This window comes from Schistocerca gregaria, chromosome 4, assembly GCF_023897955.1.
Source record: "Schistocerca gregaria isolate iqSchGreg1 chromosome 4, iqSchGreg1.2, whole genome shotgun sequence".
Classification (NCBI taxonomy): domain Eukaryota; kingdom Metazoa; phylum Arthropoda; class Insecta; order Orthoptera; family Acrididae; genus Schistocerca; species Schistocerca gregaria.
In genome coordinates, this window is record NC_064923.1 from 152,489,357 (window position 1) to 152,511,517 (window position 22,161).

Sequence of the window (22,161 nt, forward strand, 5' to 3'; positions counted from 1 at the left end):
CACCCCTTCATATGAATACAAGGCAGCGTTCGTGAAGGACTGTCTAGACGCAGACGAAAGCTCCTCGACGCGCGGCTAGAAACACAGATGGTGCCCGTGTGCTGTTCAGTTATCGAGCGTTTCAGCCGTGACCAGACCTACAGGATGACAATTATTGAAGTATATGAAAAAAACCGTAAATTAGTCACAAACTATGGCGTGAACACACTTTATTCTAGATGTAAACGTCACTACAGATATTCGGATACAGGTTGTGATATATTCGATATGCCTCCCATCGTTGGCGATCATGTGGCATCAATGAAAAGCGAAATTCTGCATGACCCGCTGAAATGTCGGAACATCGATGCTGTCAATGACCTCCTGAATGGCTGTTTCCAGCTCAGCAATGGTTTTGGGGTTATTGCTGTACACCTTGTCTTTAGTATAGCGTAATACAGCGCCACAAAAAGTAGTCGTATGTTCTCAAATCCAGAGAATATGGTGGCCAACTGAGGTCCATGCCAGTAGCCTTTGGGTACCCCAGAGCCAGAGTGCAGTTCCCAAAGCGCTCCTCCAGGACATCAAACACTCTCTTGCTTCGATGGGGTCGAGCTCCGCCTTTATGAACCACATCTTATCGAAATCGGGGTAACTTTGGGTAATGGGGATGAAATCATGTTCCAAAACCTTCACGTACCGCTCAGTAGTCACCGTGCCTTCAAGAAATTTCGCACCGATTTGACATTGCAAACCAGTCACCCGTTGAGGGTGAATATACTTCTCGATCGCGAAATGCGGCTTCTCACTCCCCCAAACGAACCAGTTTTGCTTATTGACGAACCCATGCAGGTTAATGTGTGCTTCGTCGATAAACCGAACCATACAGCGCATACTAAATCCCATCGTGCCTCGCGGCCAACAGTACAGTCTGAACATCCTGAAGCAAACCGTTCGGAAGTTATGACGATTTTATTTCATACAGTTCAATAACCGTAACCCTGTATTTTCTGTGTGTTACTGTTATTTTTCTTCCTTGGGCATTGTAAACAATAGCCGGCCGCGGTGGTCTCGCGGTTCTAGGAGTGCAGTCCGGAACCGTCCGAGTTCAATAACCGTAACCCTGTATTTTCTGTGTGTTACTGTTATTTTTCTTCCTTGGGCATTGTAAACAATAGCCGGCCGCGGTGGTCTCGCGGTTCTAGGCGTGCAGTCCGGAACCGTGCGACTGCTACGGTCGCAGGCTCGAATCCTGCTTCGGGCATGGATGTGTGTGATGTCCTTAGGTTAGTTAGGTTTAAGTAGTTCTAAGTTCTAGGGGACTAATGACCACAGCAGTTGAGTCCCATAGTGCTCAGAGCCATTTGAACCATTTTTTTGTAAACAATAAATGAAAAGTGAGGCGAAAATATTGGCACAGAGCTAGTAATTGACGAAGTAGAAAAAAAGTCAGTTTTTATGAATACACCGTTAGAATTGCATAGCAGAAAATTTGAGACGGCGAGCTTGGGAAATGTGACGGAAATGTAAGAAAAAAGTAGAACATTGTTGTTAAAACTTACAATTTCGTTCATGTCAATGGTCTCCATGTAGATGTCTATATTCATTAACAAAATAGTAAATTTAGTCCTGTCGTAATCCGCTGATAAAGTGGATTATTCACTGCAGATAGCATCTATACGTGTGAGATTTCTTCCTAAGACGTCTACATGTTTCAATCCACTTCTGATTCCAACATAGTTGTAAAGTGCTGTAATGGCTGACATGTAATTAGCGATGTAGTATGCTCCATGGATTATACGTTACACTAAAAATACACTCAGCATACGTGCTAAACAATAATTTTCTATGGCTTCTTCAAAAAGTCACCTGTCAGTTAAATACGAGCATCTTTTCTCCATAAGGCGGCTGCTTTCCGCCGTAGCGTCTCACTAAATTTTCCATCACCGACATACTTCACCACCTATGATCACTTAAGGAGCTGGCATGTAATGGTTTATTGTTAATGGTAAAGTTGCGCACTACCAAAATTACGGTCCGGTAGTTTTGGTACACATATAAATGGCGTAGTAAATGGTAGGATTACCGATAATATTGGTAAAATTGGTAGGGAAAGAAATATCGATGAATTTGTAAAAGAGAAGATGGGAGCCGACGACTTCTCTCTCTGTCGCAACTTTTTTTTTGCACAGTATCAGAATCGCACATCATTGAGTGTCAGTCCATTGGGCATTTTATATATTCACAGGACAGAAATTGCGTTTTATGAGCGAGAAAAATTTGTTGATCACGTAACTTATGCGCTGTCGTGAAATCAAAGCAATTACTTTTAATGCAAGTACAGTTTACACGTACAAAAAAAAAATATTTTCACTCAATAAAACGTTCTTCATCATGATCATTGACAAGAGATGCTGTCGTTATTTATAAGTGCGAAATTTGGTTATGAATAACAGAAATATGTTTTATATAAGTTCGACGAATTATTGAAGCGATGCTTGATATATTTTTGTTTTGCGTTTATTTGTTTTACCTTTTTGTTGAGGAAACAACGAATTCTTGCACTGAATGATAGATCTGTATTGTTTCCTTTATTCTTACTACAAGATCCCCCTGTATCACGTTACAAATCAACAATTTCCGAATAAAACCGTGATTAAACATTGACAGTTTCCATTTTTCTGAAAATACTGTTTACTTTTAAGTAACACACAGAAGGATAAATATGTAGAACAAAACCGTTTTGCAGATTACACAGCCCTTTATATGGGATGAGTCACGTAAGACGTAACATCCCTACTGTTTCGAGAACGGTTAGACATATCGAAACGCTGGAGGACTCGTATTCTTTTTTTTTTTTTTTTAATGTTTTCGCACTGTTGATGTTGAAGCAAGTATGTCATTTTAAATGAAACCGTGACATTTTATAACTGCATAGATCTAGAAAAGACAGTTACAGTGATATAGCGTTTGTTAATGTTGACGTCGAAACATGTCATAAAAGAATTGGGGAACTGTTCTAAAATTTGAGAGCACGGTGGCTGGGATCGGCATCAGCGGTGCAAACACCGCCAAGCAGAGCTCTTCTGCTACGCTGTCAGATTGTCAGCACATCTGTCTGCACTGTAGGCCAGTCATTTCTGTTTGAACATTTTGCGTGCCGTTATGTACACTAGTCAGGAGAAGTTGGATATACTACTTTTTATGGTAAAAGTAAAAGAAACGACATAATAACAGTGCAGCAGTATAGGGCTATCTACGCGGATCGCCACTATCCGATGAGACAGGCAACTGCACGAATTATTAAGACCCCAGTGCACGCTGCTTGAACGTCAAAAAGAGGGCAGGAAAGAAGACTGCAACTGACAGAGAACACAAAGAGGATGTTCTGACTATGACGCTAATGAATCGGCACAGTGGTAAGAGGCATATTGCCATTGAATGTAGCATCAGCCAGACTAATGTCATTCGCAACCTGCATCGACAAAATTTCTACCCCTATCATCTGTCACTACATCAGACACTCGAAGACCGTGATTTCGAACATCGTACAGGATTTTGTCGCTTTGCCCTTTAACAACTGAGAGAGGACCCTACGTTTTCCCAAGTTGGCTCTTTACCGATGAAGCAACGTTTAGGAACCACTCTAATATAAATTTGCATAACATGCACTACTGCACAGCCGAAAATTCTCACTGGCTTCGTCGGGTGCAATAACAGTGGCCGTGGAGCGTAAACGTATGGAGCGGCATCATTGGAAATTACGTTATGAGACCTTCCTTCACCTTAGGTCTTATAGATGGAAATTAATATGCACACTTTATGACGAACATTCTGTCGGTTCTTCTAAAATAGGTGCCAATGGATATTCGGAACTGTATATGGCTGTAACATGACGGTTGTTCAGCTCTATTGTCACTTGCGGGCGCTGATGACCTCGATGTTGATCGCCCATAAGCCCAACACACACACATAGTATTGTCACTTGTTGCAACGGAAAAACTGAATGAGAACTTTCCTGGATGTAGGTCGGGACGAAATTCTGTTCTCACAAGGCCTTCGAGGTACCCCGTTTTCCCGAATTGACTCCTCTTGATTTCTTTCTTTGGGAAGCACTCAAAGTTGCAGTCTATGATGAGCCCCAACTACGCCACACGGTATGTGTCGTCGAGTCGCCAGTGCATCCTCTACCTTATCATCCACTGTAATTACATCTGTTGATCGTTCTTCCGAACGGCGATTGCAGATGCCTTTCAGTCCAAAAGTTTGAAGACGTGCTTCAATGCAGGATAAAGTTATTTTTTTGGAAGACAAAATTTACGTTATGTCATTTCGGTGGTTACTAAATCATTGCTAGTAAATTGTTTCTTTCATTTACGCGTCTAAGTAATTGAACTGCAGTGTGAAGTAAGTCGACGGTGTTTATTGTACGTAGCTGGTAACACTGTCATTAGGCGCTTATGATCAGCATGAAATGACGTTTCCTTAAGAAGACTATCTGTTTTGCGGGGAACGGGTAGTCAGCGAAGTAGTTTTAATAAAATATTTATATGGTGTACCAAAACTACCGGACCGTAATTTTGGTAGTGCGCAACTTTACCACTAACAATAAACCATTACATGCCAGCTCCTTAAGTGATCATAGTTGGTGAAGTATGTCGGTGATGGAAAATTTAGTGAGACGCTACGGCGGAAAGCAGCCGCCTTATGGAGAAAAGATGCTCGTATTTAACTGTCAGATGACTTTTTGAGGAAGCCATAGAAAATTATTGTTTACCACGTATGCTGAGTGTATTTTTAGTGTAACGTATAATCCATGGAGCATACTACATCGCTAATTACATGTCAGCCATTACAGCACTTTACAACTATGTTGGAATCAGAAGTGGATTGAAACATGGAGACGTCTTAGAAAGAAATCTCACACGTATAGATGCTATCTGCAGTGAATAATCCATTTTATCAGCGGATTACGACAGGACTAAATTTACTATTTTGTTAATGAATATAGACATCTACATGGAGACCATTGTCATGAACGAAATTGTAAGTTTTAACGACAATGTTCTACTTTTTTTCTTACAATTACGTCACATTTCCCAAGCTCGCCGTCTCAAATTTTCTGCTATGCAATTCTAACGGTGTATTCATAAAAACTGACTTTTTTTCTACTTCGTCAATTACTAGCTCTGTGCCAATATTTTCGCCTCACTTTTCATTTATTGTTTACAATGCCCAAGGAAGAAAAATAACAGTAACACACAGAAAATACAGGGTTACGGTTATTGAACTATATGAAATAAAATCGTCATAACTTCCGAACGGTTTGCTTTAGGATGTTCAGACTGTACTGTTGGACGCGAGGCACGATTGGATTTAGTATGCGCTGTATGGTTCGGTTGATCGAAAAGTAAAGAAATCTATCGTTATCATATAACGCCCTATCGGTATGGAATACACCCGACTTACAGATAATGCGGACACTACCTCTTTTGACCAAAGCTCTTAGAAAAACTACATTAGTCTATGCTTACTTATGGCAGTGTACGGTAACCTATCGTAGTTTTACAAGTCTAATTAAAGGTCTATGTTTCAGTACATCCAAAAATTTTTCGTTCAGAACGGAATCTGCAAAAATTCCTGAGTCGCTATTTTTTTCGATAAGCGATAGATTCACATAGCGCTAACAGCAGTAGAGAGAAACATATTTATATCAAAACTACAACAACATGATCTTCTCGATTTTGATTTCTGTTGTTTTGACCATCGAGACTGCGATACAATGAGGCAATATCCCTCAGATATTTCGATGTGTCTTCGTGATTTGGTATTAGCAACACAATAATCTTTATTTAAATGAAGTGCTGAGTGCTATTGACAAAGGATTTCAAATCGGTTCCGTATTCTTGGATTTCCGGAAGGCTTTTGACACTGTAACACACAAGCGGCTCGTTGTAAAATTGCGTGCTCATGGAATATCGGCTCAGTTATGTGACTGAATTTGCCATTTCCTGTCAGAGAGGTCACAGTTCGTAGTAATTGACGGAAAGTCATCGAGTAAAACAGAAGTGATTTCTGGCGTTCCCCAAGGTAGTGTTATAGGTCGTTTGCTGTTCCTTATCTATATAAACGATTTGGGAGACAATCTGAGCAGCCGTCTTCCGTTGTTTGTAGATGACACTGTCGTTTATCTACTAATAAAGTCGTTAGAAGATCAAAACAAACTGCAAAACAATTTAGAAGAAATATCGGAATGGTGCGAAAAGTGGCAATTGACCCTAAATGACGAAAAGTGTGAGATCATCCACATGAGTGCTAACAGTAACTCGTTGAACTTTAAATACCTATGTATTACAATTACGAACAACTTAAAATGGAAGGAACAGTCTAGAGCCACGCGAACGCTACAGTCGCAGGTTCGAATCCTGCCTCGCGGATGGATGTGTGTGATGTCCTTAGGTTAGTTAGGTTTAAGTAGTTCTAAGTTCTAGGGGAATGATGACCTCAGCAGTTAAGTCCCATAATGTTCCTATCCATTTGAACCATTTTTTGGAAGGAACACATAGAAAATGTTGTGGGGAAGGCTAACCAAAGGCTGCGTTTTATTGGCTGGACATTTAGAAAATGTAACAGACCTACTAATGAGACTGCCTACACTACACTTGTCCGTCCCCTTTTAGAATACTGCTGCGCAGTGTGGGATCCTTACCAGATAGGACTGACGGAGTACATCGAAAACGTTCAAAGAATGGCAGCACGTTTTGTATTATCACGAAATATGGGAGAGAGTGCCACAGAAATGATACAGGATTTGGGCCGGAAATCATTAAAGGAAAGGCGTTTTTCGTTGCGACTGGATCTTCTCACGAAATTCCAATCACCAACTTTCTCTCCCCCGAATGCGAAAATATTTTGTTGACACCGACCTACATAGGGTGGAGCGATCACCACTATAAAATAAGGGAAAGCAGAGCTCGTACGGAAAGATATAGGTGTTCATTCTTTCCGCGCGCTATACGAGATTAGAATAATAGAGAATTGCGAAGGTGGTTCCATGAATCCTCTGCCAGGCACTTAAATGTGATTTGCAGAGTATCCATGTAGATGTAGATACCGTTTTATTTCATCCACACAACTATGCAAACTTCTCGAATTACCCAGATACCGCCGATTTTCCATTTTTGTATGACCATTGTAGCTCCGCTACTTAACAACCACTTGCAAATACCTGAAACCGGAACAGAATGCGACTAACCTCTCTACCGTTCAGTCATCCGAACTCTTTTGAAACTCGATCGTGGTGCGTTAGCGTGCGTCAACGCGGCTTATATCTGAACTTCACCTTATTTGTAGAGGTACACATCAAACGTATTTCTTTGAGCAAATAAAAGAAACCTTTCCGTAAGAACCTAGCGACGACATAGCCGGCTCCAGGCCAGTTTCCTTTGACGGAAGCGCCAGCCGAGATGAGTCTCTCCGCTGATTGACGCCCCTAGCTACCTGTGGTAACGTCGTCGAGGCAGCGGCTAATTGCGGCACGTGTCCGCTGTTTGCCGTCGCTGGGTGACTGCTGCTGGCGTGCATTATTTAATTGAGGACGGGCAGTGGCGGAGGCGGCGTCGACGACGACGACGCAGACGCCGCCTGGGCAAACAGCCGACAGCCGCCTGTGGCCGTGTTTGTTCGACGCGACGCCGTTCCGTGCGGCGCCTCTGCGCTCTGTAATTGGACGATATTTAGTGTTTGCCGCAGCGCCCGGGGTCCCGGCGGACGGCACGGCAAACAATAATTACCTGACACGGAAGAACGCTCCCTGCAGAGATCACCTGGCGCACCTCACTTGTACAGGTAATTGCCGCTGTTTGCCCGGAGCGCCGTTGTGCTGAAAAACGCCGCCACTGTCGGCGGTCACTTTCCTCTACGGGCCGTATTCTGCCGACACCGCTCGGCGAAATACCGCGAAGGAAACGCGATAAAAGCCAAAAATATGCCGCACCCTAATTAATGTTTGTGAAAATTACTACACTGCCAAGAAAATATGTGGCTAATATAACATTACACACCACAGACCCCGTACTTGACTTTCCCCTTTTCCTCTAGAACTAACAGAAGAGATACGTCAGAGCTACAGTATCCACTGGACTTTATCAAGACCGTGAATAATCCAAAGTTAAGCAAGAATAAACGCAGAAAATCGAGTACGTGTTAGATGAGAATCAGTACGGCTTCAGGAAAGGTAAAGGCACCAGAGAGGCAGTTCTGACGTTGTGGTTCGTGATGGAAGCAAGACTAAAGAAAAATTAAGACACTTTTATGGGAACTGTCGACCTGGAAAAAGCTTTCTACAACTTAAAATGCTGCAAGACGTTCGAAATTCTGAGAAAAATAGCGAGAGAGGTGTAATATACAATAAGCACAAGAGTCAAGAGGGAATAATAAGAGTCGACGACCCAGAAAGAAGTGCTCGGACTAAAAGAAGTGTAGACAGGGATTTACCTTTCCGCCCCTACTGTTCTATCTGTACGTCGAAGAACCAACAATGGAAATAAAAGAAAGGATAAAGAATGGAATTAAAACTCATGGTGAAAGGAAGAAGAAGAATTACATGATTGTCTGAATGGAATAAAGAGACTCGTGAGTACAGAATATCGATTGAGAGCAAATTGAAGAAAGACGAAAGTAATGAGAAGTAGCAGAAATGAGAACAGCGAGTATCTTAACAGCAGAATTGATGGTCACGAAGTAGAGGAAGTTAAGGAATTCTACTGTCTAGGCAGCAAAACAACCAATGACGGGCGGAGTAAGGAAGACACCAAAAGCAGACTAGCATTCGCAGAAAGGGAATTCCTGCCCAAGAAAAGTGTAGTAGTATCAAACATAGGAGTTAAGCTGAGGAAGAAATTTCTGGGAATGGACACTTGAAGCACAGCATTGCATGGTAGTGAAACATGGACTGTGGGAAAACCAGAGCAGAAGAGAATCGAAGCATTTGAGATGTGGTGCTACAGATGAATGTTGAAAATTAGGTGGACTAGTAACGTAAGGAATCGGAGAGAAAAGGAATATGTGGTAAACACTGATAAGGTGAAGGGACAGGATGATAGGACATCTGTTAAGCCATCAGGAAATGACTTACATGATAATAGAGGAAGCTGTAGAGGGCAAATACGCTAGAGGAAGACAGAGATTGGAATACATCCAACAAATAACAGAGGACGAATGTTGGAAGTAATATTCTGAGATGAGATTCGCACAGGAGAGGAATTCGTGTCGAGCCGCATCAAACCAATCAGAAGACTGATGAGGCAAAAAAAAAGTCCACCATCCGCAAAATAAAATGAAATATGTTGTTATTTGGCATTAGAGCTGAATTAAAAAGGAATACCTTGCATATAGGATTTTCAAAATAATACCCCTGAGGTGCGAGGAAAATATAGTTAAATACACGCACTGAAAAAAGATTTGCATTACCTCGTTACTGAGAATTCAGGAACCTGTAGAAAAAATTGGAATAGAGGACAATGTAAACGTCATTTCCACTCGTTTTATTGCTCAAGAAAACCACACATGTCATGTTGTACCACCGTGCAGCGAGACCTTCAGAGGTGGTGGTCCAGATTGCTGTACACATCTGTACTTCTAATACCCAGTAGCATGTCTTCCTGCATTGATGCATGACTGTATTCGTTGTGGCATACTACCCACAATTTCATCAAGACACAGTTAGTCCGGATTCTCCCACTCCCCAACGGCTATTCGGCTTGGATCCCTCAGAGCGGTTGGTGGGTCACGTAGTCCATAAACAGCCCTTTTCAATCTATCCCAGGCATGTGCGATAGGGTTCATATCTGGAGAACATGCTGGCCACTTTAGTCGAGCGACGTCGTTATCCTGAAGGAAGTCATTCACAAGATGTGCACGACGGGGGCGCGAATTGTCGTCCATGAAGACGAATGACTCGTCAGTTACTGCCCATACGGTTGTACTATCGGTCGGAGGATGGCATCATGGATTGCACAGCCATTACGGCGCCTTCCATGACCACCAGCGGCTACGTCGGCCCCGCAGAATCCCTGCGCAAAACATCAGGGAACCTCCATCTTGCTGCACTCGATGGACAGTGTGTCTAAGATTTTCAGCCCGACCGGGTGCGTCCAAACACGTCTCCGACGATTATCTGGTTGACGGCATATGCGACACTCATCGGTGAAGAGAACGTGGTGCGAATCCTGAGCGGTCCATTCGGCATGTTGTTGGGCCCGTCTGTACCGCGGGGCATGGTGACGTGGTTGCAAAGATGGACTTCGCAATGGACGTCGGTAGTGAATTTGGGCATCATGCAGCCTATTACGTACAGTTTGAGTAGTAACGCGATGTCCTGTGACTGCACGAAAAGCATTATTCAACATGTTAGCGTTACTGTCAGGATTCCTCTGGTCATCAACCGTAGGTAGCAGTCATCCACTACAGCAGTAGCCCTTGGGCGGCCTGAGCGAGGCATGTCATCGACAGTTCCTGTCCCTCTGTATCTCCTCCATGTCCGAACAACATCACTTTGGTTCACTTCGAGACGCCTGGACACTTCCCTTGTTGAGAGCCCTTCCTGGCACAAAGTAACAACGAGGACGCGATCGAACCGCAGTACTGAACGTCTAGGCGTGGTTGAACTACAGACAACACAAGTCGTGTACCTCCTTCCTGGTGGAATGATTGGAACTGAGTGGCTGTCGGACCCTCTCCGTCTATTACGCGCTGCTCATGCATGGTTGTTTACGTCTTTGGGCAGGTTTAGTGACATGTCTGAACAGTCAAAAAGACTGTGTCTGTGATACAATATCCATAGTTAACGTCTGTCTTCAGGAGTTCTGGGAACCGGGGTGATGCAAAACTTTTTTTGGTGTGTTTACCGTTATACTACCTTCTCGCAGCACCACGGAATATCAGCAATATTGGAGACCACATAAAACCTGCTGATATTATCAAGACTTAAACAGAAAATATTTATTGATTATTAACAATAATTGATGGACTGTGCCGGCCAGTGTGGCCGAGCGGTTCTAGGCGCTTCACTCTGGAACCGTGCGGCAGCTATGGTCGCAGGTTACAATCCTGCATCAGGCTTGAAGGTGTGTGATGTCCCTAGGTTAGTTAAGTTTAAGTAGTTCTAAGTACGAGTATAATGACTTTTCTGGAGACTAGAAATCTAGTCTGTAGGAATCAGCATTGGTTTCGAAAAAGACGATCGTGTGAAACCCAGCTCGCCATATTCGTCCACGAGACTCAGAGGGCCATAGACACGGGTTCACAGGTAGATGCAGTGTTTCTTGACTTCCGCAAGGCGTTCGATACAGTTCCTCACAGTCGTTTGATGAACAACGTAAGAGCAAATGGATTATCTGACCAATTGTGTGATTGGATTGAGGAGTTCCTAGATAACAGCTCGCAGCATGCCATTCTCAATGGAGAGAAGTCTTCCGAAGTAAGAGTGATTTCAGGTGTGCCGCAGGGGAGTGTCATAGGACCGTTGCTATTCACAATATACATAAATGACCTGGTGGATGGTATCGGAAGTTCACTGAGGATTTTTGCAGATGATGCTGTTGCGTATCGAGAGGTTGCAACAATGGAAAATTGTACTGAAATGCAAGAGGATCTGCAGCGAATTGACGCATGGTGCAGGGAATGGCAATTGAATCTCAATGTAGACAAGTGTAATATGCTACGAACACACAGAAAGAAAGATCCTTTATCATTTAGCTACAAAATAGCAGGTCAGCAACTGGATGCAGTTAATTCCATAAATTATCTGGGAGTACGTATTAGGAGTGATTTAAAATGGAATGATCATATAAAGTTGATCGTCGGTAAAGCAGATGCCAGACTGAGATTCATTGGAAGAATCCTAAGGAAATGCAATCCGACAACAAAGGAAGTAGGTTACAGTACGCTTGTTCGCCCAATGCTTGAATACTGCTCAGCAGTGTGGGATCCGCACCAGGTAGGGTTGATAGAAGAGATAGAGAAGATCCAACGGAGAGCAGCGCGCTTCGTTACAGGATCATTTAGTAATCGCGAAAGCGTTACGGAGATGATAGATAAACTCCAGTGGAAGACTCTGCTCAGTAGCTCGGTACGGGCTTTTGTTGAAGTTTCGACAACATACCTTCACCGAAGGTCAAGCAGTATGTTGCTCCCTTCCACGTATATCTCGCGAAGAGACCATGAGGATAAAATCAGTGAGATTAGACCCCATACAGAAGCATACCGACAATCCTAATTTCCACGAACAATATGAGACTGGAATAGAAGGGAGAACCGATAGAGGTACTTAGGGTACCCTCCGCCACACACCGTCAGGTGGCTTGCGGAGTATGGATGTAGATGTAGATGTAGAAGTTCTAGGGGACTGATGACCTCAGATGTTGAGTCCCATAGTGTTCAGAGCCATTTGAACCATTTTTTGATGGACTGTTATGAATTACCAATAAATAACTGAGAATCAATGGAGATTAATTCTTGACGTCCCATCGAGAAGGAAGTCACAAAAGATGAAGCACAAGCTGGAGTAAGGAAGAATGTGGAAGGAAATCGATTGTGCCATTTCAAAGGGACTTCCTCCCGTTTGCTTGGTGTGGTTTAGGGAAATTACTTGCTCTCTCGCAGCGCATTTCCCAACGCCACTTTTCGAGCGGTGGTACGACGTTCCTACTGTTAGGTTTGTAGCACTGGTGAGCCATTATTCCTTCACTTTAGCGGAAGTTAATTTCCCCATATGTCCATTTGTTGGATCCATAAACGACTTGCAATGTAGCTACCTGAAACCTTCACTTTCTCTTATTCTGCTTTATGTACCCCACTTTCTTTGTATTATTGATTTCCTCCATATCCACATTCGAAGTTTTTGTAGATTTCTTCACCTGAAGACGAGCTGACGATATAGGGAAACCTGTCGTGTTCAGACTTAGAATAAAGAATTTTCAACAGCTAGTGCAGTTTCCAGAAATTGATTTTCGAAGCCTCTAAAAAAATTGAATTTAAATATTAACATGTATCATCTAAGCTGTAGATGCTTGCACTGTAAAATATATCATCTTATTTTACGTGTACCTTTGTCCAGAGAGAGAGAGAGAGAGAGAGAGAGAGAGAGACGCAAACGCGCAGCACACGCACACGCAGACACACACGCACACACACACACACACACACGCCCACACACACAGCCGGCCGGGGTGGCCGAGTGGTTCTAGGCGCTGCAGTCTGGAACCGCGCGACCACTAAGGTCGTAGGTTCGAATCCTGTCTCAGGCATGGATGTGTGTGACGTCCTTAGGTTAGTTAGGTTTAAGTAGTTCTAAGTTCTAGGGGACTGATGACCCCAGAAGTGAAGTCCCAGAGTACTCAGAGCCATTTGAACCATTTGAACACACACACACACACACACACACACACACACACACACATCGCTATCCATCTCCATTATTGCCGGACGCGGTGGTCTCGCGGTTCTAGGCGCGCAGTCCGGAACCGTGCGACTGCTACGGTCGCAGGTTCGAATCTTGCCTCGGGCATGGATGTGTGTGATGTCCTTAGGTTAGTTAGGTTTAAGTAGTTCTAAGTTCTAGGGGACTAATGACCACAGCAGTTGAGTCCCATAGTGCTCAGAGCCATTTGAACCATCTCCATTATCGTTGCTTGATCTAGCCACTACTTTGCATGAATAATAGTATAAAATTCCCTTGGAAACCATACAGGACCTGCACTTATCCATTCACAGGCAACAGAAAGCTGTTTTGAAAGCCAAAGGTTCTCTCGCACCAGATTGAGCATAGCAAGCTAGACATCTGAGTCTTCCTGATACAAGATTTATACTCTTTCATTTTGTAACATGTAAATCTGTAATGCGAATACGGTGTGTTACTTAGCTATGCACTCAAACCAATCGCGTAATTTAGATGTAGTTAAATAAGTTGTTTTTTGTGTTCCTGCATCGGCACATGTTGTCCAGACACGTAATAAACAAAAAATCTACTCAATGCTGCTTTAAGTACATCCATTTAAAGAAAGAGGAAATATCAGTATAAATAATGGGTTACATTTATTTGTTTGTTTCAACTGAGCAGCAGCCCGCTCCGACAGCTGACTGGTCAGCGTGACGGATTGACGTCCTACGGGTCCGGGTTGGATTCCCGGTTGGGTCGGGGATTTTCTCCGCTCATGGACTGGGTGTTGTGCTGTCTTCATCATCATTTCATCCCGATCCGGGGCGCAGGTCGCCCAATGTGGCGTCGAATGTAACAAGACCTGCACCAAGGCGACCGGTCCTACCCCGCAAAGAGCCTCTCGGACAATGACACCTAACGCTCATTTAATTTCCATTGGGCAACAGAGAGCATCTATCGATTGCACCTCAGAATGTTCTTGTCTCTACTTGCAATTGTCAGACTACCCACACTTCAATTTTTTCAACAGCTGCCAATAACTGTATCACTGCGAACACCTGCGAATATCACCTCTATCTTAAATTCTTAACAAATTTATCAAAATACAGGATTATTCTAATTGATGGACCAATTTTAAAAAACTTCGTATTTATTCAAGTACAAATTCAAAATGAACAAGCTTTATACCAATGAAAAGAGGAAGTTTCAAGGCTTTTTTTCATAATGTTTGACATCAATTTAATAAATTCAATGATTTGAAATAATTTGTAATTAATTAGTATTTAATAATTATTTGGTAATCAGAAATGTGATAAATGTTATAAATGTTCAATGTGGCCACCAGTGGCTGTACGGCAAACATCGATGAGGTGGCCAAACTTGTCCCACGCAAGCTGAAGCTTATCTTCTGTTACTGAGTGCACAGCAGCTATGATCCGGTTCCGCAGATCGTTCAGAGTGGTTGGTAGAAGCGGGACGTAAACAGCTTTCTTCCCATAACCGTATAAGAAATAGTCGCAGGGTGTGACATCAGGAGATCTCGGTGGTCATAAGTGCAAAGCCAGGTCCTCAAGTCCCCTGCGACTGGTCCAGCGCTGAGGAAGGGAGTCATTCAAAAAGCCTCGTACATCACGGTGCCAATGGGGCGAAGATCCATCCTTTTGGAAAATGAAGTTCTGTGAATTTTCCATAACTTGAGGGAACAGCCAAGGTTCCAACATTTCCAGGTACCTGATTCCCTTTACAGTTATTTCCGCAAAGAAAAATGGTCCATAAACATTTGACCTTCGGTGAGGCTCTTTCGTGTTGCAATGATGAATGCAGGTTTTCCAAACTCCACATGCGAACATTGTGTCTGTTGACTGTCCCACTAAGATGGAACGTAGCTTCATCGCTAAAAATTACACGATGTAGAAATGCGTCATCCTCCATCTTCGCTACCACATAACCAAAAAATGCGAGACGCTCATCTTTGTCACTGGGGTTGAGAGCCTGCATAAGTGTGTAGGGCTTGTACAACAGTTGGTTGGGGTATTCTAAGTTCTCGACTGGCTCTGTTGGTGTAAGGCGCTGCAGTCATGGACTGTGCGGCTGGTCCCGGCGGAGGTCCGGGTCCTCCCTCGCGCATGGGCGTGTGTGTTTGTCCTTAGGATAGTTTAGATTTAGTAGTGTGTAACCTTAGGGACTGATGACATTAGCAGTTAAGTCCCATAAGATTTCACACACATTTGAACATTTGAACTAGGTCTGTTGGTAGACTTACTGGGACTGCGCACGAAACTTTCTTGAATCCACCTAACATCATGCTCTGACAAACGTGGTCGGAATGTACTTTTTCCTTTGCATACACTCCCAGTTTGTTTAAATTGCTTAAACCAACGACTAATGCGTTTGCGAGTTGGTGGTTGAATACCGAATCTGGTACGAAATGTCCGCTGCACTGCAATTTGCCTCTCACTTTTCGCGAACTCAAGACCGCAGAAAATCTTGTGCTCCACAGTCGCCATCTTACTCACCAACTGACAGTGAAACGGAATGACGACCCTACTGCAGTGCGAACTACATCGAGCACTTGTGAAACCATCAGCGCTCGCCAGTCGCCGCCCGCCAAACACTTTGAAATTTCCTCTTTTCGTTGGTATAAAGCTCGTTCGTTTTGGATTTGTACTTAAATAGATACGAATTTTTGAAAATGGATACATCATTTAGAATACCCCTGTAGTTGCGTAACGGTAGCTTACCCTGGGAGGTGCTTGTGGCCGTGATACAGTCAGCGTGATTACCTATCACAGCATTGCCCATCACCCACACAGAGGCCGGGGAAAATGGAGCAGATGGAGACAGAGGATCGAGAAGTGGTAATGAGCGCGAAAATGTGGCACGCAGGCGGTCGCGAGAGTGGGGGGGGGGGGGGGGGGGGGGGTGGTAGCGCAGACTCAGCGGAAGGGGGAAAGGCAAATGAAAATCGGTTTCGGCACGTATTTAAATATCCGGGGTTATTTAATGATTTAATTTCATAGCGTGTTAGCTGCTAATTCGGCCAATCGAAATGCATAGAGTGGATTAGGCTGTGATTGACGTAGGCGGATGGAGCTGCGCAATTATTCGGCGTAGGCAGGGAATCCGCTGTATGGTACGTGCGGAGGAGCGTTTCTGCCTATACCGGACGCGGCGACTCTGGAGTCGACGTGCAGAAACGACATTGGAATGCGACATAGGAAACAGTTAAATACAGCGTTTCCCATACACAGTGACCACCCTAAGCAGTTTTTTTACAGAATTTAAAAAAAAGTAATTTGCCAAACAAATATTGTTTAATTCTTGTTCTGTAAATGAAACTGCCTTTTCCTGCTGCTAGTTACTTTATTTATCCCATAAGCGTTTCGCCTTTTTCTTTTATAAGGCACCATCAGTGGGATCTACAACGATATAGTTTTGTTAACTTTAAATTATTAAACAGTTCAACTCGCGATATTTTGTGAAAAAGTAATTACTTACGATTTTCTGATCTGCGTTTCCTCACACTTTTCTTACTGCCATGTAATCACAACTTTATGTTCTGGCTTTCCTCACACTGTTCACCATGTTTCTCACTCTTTTTCTGGATTAGTATTGTTCCTTTGTCACTCGAGACAACAATTCCTCCGGACACTGCTTTTCACAACGTAAATATTGCGACTCCATTACGTGTTTCCTCCTCTTTGGTATGTTTACCTATTTGTTGCAAACCTAACGAAGTATATGTTCGAGACTAACTTATATTCGTGATGTTTATACCGTGTGTGTGTGTATGAGCGAGAGAGAAAGAGAGACAGATATAGAGCCGACGAGTCATTCAAAAGAATTTTCCCTTCTGTTGAATGACCATGTACACATGCCAAGCAATTCATTATTTACACTAATAGATAAAATAATAGAATAACGCTCCCAAAAAGGATTAATATCATAATACTGTCCAATATAATAATAACAGCACCCAACATCTTTACACTCGCTCATTCATGAAACCCTCCACAGAATTCTGAAACGAAAAGTCAAAACACCGAAGTTCTCAAAGAAACTCGTCGGCTCTATCTGTCTCTCTCTCTCTCGCTCATACACACACACAGTATAAACATCATTAATAAAAGTTAGCCTCGAACATATTCTTCGTTAGGTAGGCAACAAATAGGTAAACATACAAAAGAGAAGGAAACACGTAATGCAGTCGTAATATTTACGTTGTGAAAAGCAGTGTCCGGAGAAATAGTTGTATCGAGTGACAGAAGTACAATACTACGCTACAAAAGAGAGTGAGAAACATTGTGAACGGTGTGAGAAAAGCCAGAACACAAAGTTGTGATTACATGGCAGTAACAAAAGTGATAATGCGCCCTCCAGACCAGATGTGAGGAAACGCAGATCAGCAAATCGCAAGTAATTACTTTTTTACAAAAAATCGCGACGTGAACTGTTTAATAATCTAAAACTAACAAGACTGTATCGTGGTAGATGCCACTGATGATGCCTTAGAGAAGGAAAAGACGAAACGCATATGAGATAAATAAAGTAACTAGCAGCGGGAAAAGACAGTTTTATTTACAAAACAAGCCTTGATATGATTGCTGCGGAGGATGGCCACACAAACAGACTTGCTAAAAGTTGTTTAGCTAATGAGAAGACTTTAAACAGATTAACTGCCTTTTTTGGATCTTTGTACTTTGCCAAGCTATCAACAGTTCTGTGTCTTTTTTTAAATAAGTGGGGCGTCCAATAAGTAATGCTATAGTTTTTGTCCTTAAAGCAGTTTGGTTCTTTTTCAGGATTTGAATGCAATATTCCACACTCTTTTGGCTATAAGACCCCATTTCTCAACATAATTTCCGTTCAGTGCGACCGCCTGACGTTACCTTACTGAGAGAGTCTGTATTCGCGCATCGTACCACGCTAGTGGTCGACATCGAAGCCAACGACTTTCTGCATTAATAACCCCCCCAATGATGGAAGTACTGCTTCCCGTAGAATGCATCCTTTATTGGGTCAAACATAGGGAAGTCGGAAGGTGTGAGATCCGGACTGTAGAGAGGACGAAAAAGAACAGTCCAAAGAAGTTCTTTGAGCTGCTGTCTCATGTGCAAACTTGTGTGGGGCTCTGCTTTGTCACGGAGAAATATAAGTTGGTTTGCATTTTTGTGGCGTCTAACCTGCTGAAGTTGTATCTTCGATTTCCTGAGGGTACTTCGATACGAGTCGATTGTTGCACCATAAGTGAGGACATGAAACAGAACTACCCCTTCAGAGTTCCAGAAGACCGTACCCATGACATTGCCGGCTAGGGTTGCGACTTTGAACTTTTTTTGGGAAGAGAGATGGTGTGGCGCCATTCGATGGATCGCCATTTTGTTTCCGGTTACAAGTACTCAACCCACGTTTCATCACCTGTGACGACGTTCGAAAAAAAAAAACTGTCACAAATAGCCTCGATAAGCGCAAACAGTTCCGCACAGAAGGTCCATCGTTGCTCTTCATAATCTTCTGTCCGCCGGCGAGGTTCAAAATGGTTCAAATGGCTCTGAGCACTATGGGACTTAACTTCTGAAGTCATCAGTCCACTAGAACTAAGAACTACTTAAACCTAACTAACCTAAGGGCACAACACATATCCATGCCCGAGGCAGGATTCGAACCTGCGACCGTAGTGGTCGCGCGGTTCTAGACTGTAGCGCCTAGAACCGCTCGGCCCATCTCGCCGGCCAACCGGCGAGGAATTCAGAGGGCACACACCTTTGAGTACTCCATCTGTGTCAGTACTACCAACGGAGACGTCGAATTGTGCAGCGAGGTTTGTGACTGTGATCCGTCTATCACCTCGAAGGAGAGTGTCCGCACGATCCAACATTGGAGGAGTCACAGCTCTGTGCGGCCGGTCACCACGCGGGAGATCAGACAGGTTTGCGCGACGTTGTTGCGATGAGACAGACGTCTCGCCCAGCAGCTCACCATGCTTTTGTTCACTGACATGTCTCCGTAGACATTCGGCACGCGACTATCAGTATTTGCAGCATTGGTTTTCCCTCAAAAGAAACTCAATGACTGCTCTCTGCTTGGGTCGCAACTTCGTTACACACGCCATTTCGAATGCTACGTATAGCGCCGCCTACTGTCAGTAACTCAAAAAACTATAGAAGCTGAAAGGGGTGTATTGCAAGATGTCCCACAACATATTCCGCATTTTTCAACCGAAATTGATCGACAATTACTTGTTGAAGGCCCCTCCTAGCTTCCTGTGTTTTTATTCAGTAACCCATTTCCTTTCCTCAAGACAAAGTAAGCGCAAATGGACCATCAGACCAAATGTCTGACTGGATTGAATAGTTCCTAGAGAACAGAACTCAGCATGTCATTCTCAATGGAGAAAAGTCTTCCAAAGTAAGAGCGATTTCAGGTGTGCCGCAGGGGAGCGTCGAAGGACCGTTGCTATTTACAATATACATATATAAATGACCTTGTGGATAACATCGGAAGTTCACTGAGGCTTTTTGCGGATGGTGCTGCAGTATATCGAGAGGTTGTAACAATGGAAAATTGAACTGAAATGCAGGAAGTTCTGCAACGAATTGACGTATGATGCAGGGAATGACGACTGAATCTCAATGTAGACAAGTGTAATGCGCTACGAACACACAGAAAGAAGGATCCTTTATCATTTAGCTACGATATAGGAGGTCAACAACTGGAAGCAGTTAATTCCATAAATTATCTGGGAGTACGCATTAGGAGTGATTTAAAATGGAATGACCATCTAAAATTAATCGTCGGAAAAGTTGATGCCAGACTGAAATTCATTGGAAGAATCCTAAGGAAATGCAATCCGAAAACAAAGAATGTAGGTTACAGTACACTTGTTCGCCCACTGCTTGAACACTGCTCACCGGTGTAGGATCCGTACCAGATAGGGTTGATAGAAGAGATAGAGAAGATCCAACGGAGAGCAGCGCGCTTCGTTACAGGATCATTTAGTAATCGCGAAAGCGTTACGGAGATGATAGATAAACTCCAGTGGAAGACTCTGCAAGAGACGCTCAGTAGCTCGGTAGGGGATTTTGCTAAAGTTTCGAGAAAATACCTTCACCGAGGAGTCAAGCAGTATATTGCTCCCTCCTACGTACATCTCGCGAAGAGACCATGAGGATAAAATCAGAGAGATTAGAGCCCACACAGAGGCATACCGACATTCTTTCTGTCTACGAACAATACGAGACTGGAATAGAAGGGAGAACCGAGAGAGGTACTCAAGGTACCCTCCGCCACACACCGCCAGGTGCTTTTGGAGTATGGATGTAGATGTAGATGTAGACGTGTACTAAATCATAAATAAAACATTCAACTTGGTAAGAAATGGAGAAAAAAGATCTTTCATAGAATTTTGCAGTACTGTATTCTGCTATGGACTCAAACAAGGATTTAACATTAAGGGATGTTCAAAGAGCTGACTACAGATAATGATACACTGGTCCACGCCTCATAAGGAAGAATTCATCGCACGATCCGGTATTGCCTGTCGAAGCGATCACCAGTCCACTGTTCTACATATACATATATACTCAGCTAGCCACCAAGCGGTGTGTGGGGGAGGGCACAATTCGCGCCTAAGTCACGTTTCCCTCCCTCACCCCTCTGTTCCACCAGCGGATCGTGCGAGGGAAAAACGACTGTCTGAACGCCTCAGTACGAGCTCCTATTTCCCTTATCTTTGAATGATGATCATTACGTGATTTTAAAGTTGTTGGTGGTAATAATATATGCTCTACATCCTCGGTAAAGTTTGGATTTCGGAATTTAGTGAGCAGCCTTTTCTGTTTAGCGCGTCGTCTGTCTGCAAGTGTGTCCCACTTCAAACTTTCTATGAGATGTGTAACGCTCCCGCGATGGCTAAATGTACCAGTCAAGAATCTTGCTGCTCTTCTTTGGACCTTCTCAGTCTCTTGAATCAGACACAACTGGTAAGGATCCCATATAGACGAACAATGAAGACTAGACGAGCTATTTCCTCTGTTCCTAAAAGAGCAGTGCATTTGGCAGCATACCTTCGTTTCAGATCGTGACATCCACGCGAGCAAGGGATAATACACTGAACACGCATCGTGTTCTTAGCGGCACTTCATCTGTAAGAATAGGAACAATTGGTGCGAAAAAGTTGTCGTATTCCGTGCTGTAATAGTAATGCTAATGCTGGTTTTAATCCATGACTGCCTCCACTGTATACAACATATCGCTTAAAAGTACTACGGTATTCTGTTACATATATATCTGCTAAAATAAGAAAACATTTCACTATAATGAGTAGCACATCTGTCTTCTCTTTGTTGGTATAGTTTGTACTCACACAAACCGCCAACTGTTTAGTGTTAATTGCAGCAAGTGCACAGGTTTCGCTACCATGTCACAGTGCAGGAGAGTCAAACACGATTTTTATAACGTTTTTGAAAAATTCAGCCGGCCGTGGTGGCCGAGCGGTTCTAGGCGCTACAGTGTGGAACCGTACGACCGCTACGGCCGCAGGGTCGAACCTTTCCTCGGGCTTGGATGTGTGTGTTGTCCTTAGGTTAGTTAGGTTTAAGTAGTTCTAAGTTCTGTTGGTTATGAACTGTAGATTAAAACTGAAGAAACTGCAAAAAGTTGAGAATTTATGGAGATGAGACCTGGATCAACAGTCTAAACCAGAGGTTGTGCAGAGTTTCACGGAGAGCATAAGGGAACAACGA